Source organism: Octopus bimaculoides, unplaced genomic scaffold (genome assembly GCF_001194135.2).
Source record: "Octopus bimaculoides isolate UCB-OBI-ISO-001 unplaced genomic scaffold, ASM119413v2 Scaffold_81308, whole genome shotgun sequence".
NCBI classification, from domain to species: domain Eukaryota; kingdom Metazoa; phylum Mollusca; class Cephalopoda; order Octopoda; family Octopodidae; genus Octopus; species Octopus bimaculoides.
This window is the reverse complement of record NW_026387480.1, coordinates 2097-5644: the sequence shown is the minus strand read 5'-3', so window position 1 is coordinate 5644 and position 3548 is coordinate 2097. Positions and strand designations below refer to the sequence as shown.

The 3548-nt window shown below is 40.4% G+C and overlaps 1 protein-coding gene across 2 annotated transcripts in view; it reads right to left on the bottom strand.

Moving 5' to 3' along the window:
* The window catches only part of LOC106878321 (serine/arginine-rich splicing factor 7), a 12753-nt gene extending 9611 nt beyond the window's left edge, over positions 1–3142 (bottom strand). For both annotated transcript variants that reach the window (XR_008267147.1, XM_014927511.2), the window contains exon 1: positions 2985–3142. The gene's annotated coding sequence lies outside the window, so the exon portion shown is untranslated. The remainder of the gene's footprint in view (positions 1–2984) is intronic.
* Positions 3143–3548: the final 406 nt, after the last annotated feature.

Here is a 3548-nt window from a genome sequence, read left to right as displayed (position 1 = left end):
TATATATATATATATATATATTTATATATATATATATATATATTTATACACACATCTGCAATGTGACTATTAGATAACCTATATACAAAACTGCACACACTGGAAAATTATATTATATATACATACACATTTAATACTGCACAATGACATAACCCTTAGACGCACCTCAATATATTATATATACACGCACACCAATTTATTATATATACACGCACACCAATTTATTGCACATAAAATCTACAGCAGCTGCACGCATACACCAATTTAATAAAACCACCAGTCTAGTTTCTTTCAGCATTAAACTTACAATACAACCATTATGTTTTATTATTAAACAGCTTAGACACACACACACACATATATATATACATTTATTATTTTCGTCAGCACATCTACACACACTACGAATCCATTTGGCATTAATTTAAACACCTCAGTACCGTAACGCATATATACAAACCAACTTATTTAGTAAAATAACCAGGCTGGTTCTTTCAGCAATTTACACAACGAAACTACAACACAACCACTGTTCATTATTATTATTATTAGTAGTAGTAGTAGTATTTAACTGCTTATAGACACATTCTACATACACGTGTATATATGAATACACACATTGCTAATTGTGAGCACTTCAAAAATTCGACATTAATTTACACAACCTAGAATCATAAGACATACACACATCTACCACAATACGACACGTATACATATATACATACATATATATATATATTATATATCCACATACACACACGTACATCTAATATGTACAAAAATTCGACACTATCCATGCTAAGACAGTTTTCGTTTCAACACATACACATTCATACATAAAAAATATCAGTTTATTTTCCACGAATTTGCTCATTTCCAACATCAAAACCTTCGTCGGTTCTTTCTGAACAACTCTCCTCCAAATTTTATAGCCATTTTCCTTAGACTTCCATAGAAAACCCGCGGAATAAAAAATAATAATAAACAGAAAGCGAAACCGTTGTTCGGTGTCGGCCATTAATGACTACACCACGATGGCGACGAACAACAAATAAACGGACATCTTTTTTCATTTTAAACTTTCTAGTTGAATTATGTTAGGTTCCTAAGAAAACAGCCAGTCGGTTTAATAATTGAGACATACGTAAATAAACCCCCGGGGGTCTTCTGGCGAAATCAGACCTGGAAAACGGCGAAATAGGAATTCGAAGAAAGACGACGGCGACGATATCGCCTGCCCGCCATTAATGACGACTGCAGCGAACATTGGAGAGAGAGAGAGAGAGAGAGAGAGAGAGAAATTCGACTGTTAAGGGCCTCGTTTGATATATATATTCGTATAAAAAGGAGCCTTTCGTTGAATATTTATATCATATTTAATGAAAATCTGGGATTAGTTAGGTCGGGGTTAAAGGAGCCGGTGTAAAATTAAAACAATTAGGTTCAAAGTCTGCTCCCCCGCCTCCCCGCTCAGCAGCCGACATTGACGAACGAGACACGCATGGAGCAGGCTGCAGTGTTTCGACAGCGAGATTAAGGACTTCGCGTTATATATATTCATATAAAGAGGCCCCTAGGTTAATAGGTGATATAATATTTAGCGTGTGTGTGTGTGTGGTGAAGATGTTTACTTCCCGATCACATGGTTCCAGGTTCGGTCCCACAACATAGCAACCTGAGCCAGTGGCTCCAGGCTGATTAAAGCCTTGGTTGACGGAAACTGCGTGGAAACCCGCCGTGTGTTTATCTAAGTACCAACTGCGGCCATGCTGGGGCAATCCCTTGAAGAACATTCGTCGAACGAATGGACCTTGGTACTCTTTTTTAAAAATAAAAAAAATCTGCTACGTATTCTATCGGGGAATTCTTTCGGTCTCTTTAGTCGACCCGCTTGGCTACGGGGACGTAAACAAACCAGCACCGGTTACGAAGCAGCGGTGCGACACACGACAGGCTTCTTTCAGTTTCTGTCACAAAAACTACGGGCAAGGCTTTGATCGGCCACGAAGGTGCCACGAAGTGGGACTGAACCAAGAACCATGCGGTTGAGAAGCAAACTTCTTAACTATAGTATCTATGCACGTTTTTCTTCGCCAGCACTTGAAAACCGGTGTTTGTTTGTTTACATTGAAATCACTTAGCTAAGCTCCTCCTCGGCATAAGCAAGTGTCTTCTACTATAGCCTCGGGCCGATCAAAGCCTTGTGAGTGGATTTGGTAGACGGAAACTAAAAGAAGCCCGTCGTATATATGTATGTGTGTGTGTGTGTGTGTGTGTGTGTATGTATGTTTGTGTGTCTGTGTTTGTCCCCCCCAACATCGCTTGACTACCGATGCTGGTGTGTTTACGTCCCCGGGTACTACTAAAGCAGCGCGGACCCGAACGCGCAGTCGCGCGTCCGCGCTAGCTAGTCGTGAGTGGTCGATCCTAACCCTAACCCTAAACACGTATTCATTTGCACACGCGGGTCAGGGATAGGGATAGAGTTAGGGTTAGGGTTAGGGTTAGGATCGACCACTCGGACGCGCGTTCGGGTCCGCGCTGCTTTAGTAGTACCGTATATATATATATTTATATTCTTTTTTGTGTAGTTACAGAAAAGATGAAGAAAAATGAACTTTAATTAAAGGAAGCACACGATCGTTTGGTAAAGTTAATTAATGACTTAATTATTATGTTTATATCCATAAGATACCATCGTTAGATAACCGAGAGAAATCTTGAGGGAAACGATCGGATATTTGGTGAAATTACGGCGAAGAAAGCGATGAAAATTGAAGATGATTATCGGCGATTTAGTCAGACCTCGCCATTTATGCGACCAAAAACATGAAGCATGGAAATACAGAAACGAATTTAAGGCGTTTAGATCGTGAATAGTCTTCTAAAAATGGCTGTATTTAACGGATGAGGCTTTATTAAGATGTGGTTGATTTCGAGGTAGGTGAATGTTTAGAAAGATGTTAAAACAAGCCATGACTTACGTAGGTTTGGACTCCAAAACGACATACAAATGGACGACGACGACACGCTGTTGACTCAAGATCAACTAATTACCCAGCATGCACAGCGAAGGCCGCGGTTGCGTTCTCCTCCCTCTACCCAACCTCTCACACTCTCTCCTTCTTCTTTGTCTTTCACTTTCACCCTCTCTGTTTCTCTCTCTTTTTTTTTGTCTTTCACTTCCACCCTCTGTCTCTCCTCCCCATAATCAACTCTCTCTGTGTCTCTGTCTTTTTCTTTGTCTTTCACTTCCACCCTCTGTCTCTCCTCCCCATAATCAACTCTCTCTGTGTCTCTCTCTCTTTTCCTTTGTCTTTCACCCTCTGTGTCTCTCTGTGTTTCACTTCCACCCTCTGTCTCTCCTCCCCATAATCAACTCTCTCTGTCTCTCTCTCTTTTTCTTTGTCTTTCACTTTCACCCTCTGTGTCTCTCTGTGTTTCACTTCCACCCTCTGTCTCTCCTCTCCATAATCAACTCTCTCTGTGTCTCTCTCTTTTTCTTTGTCTTTCACTTTCACCCTCTGTGTCTCTCTGTGTTTCACTTT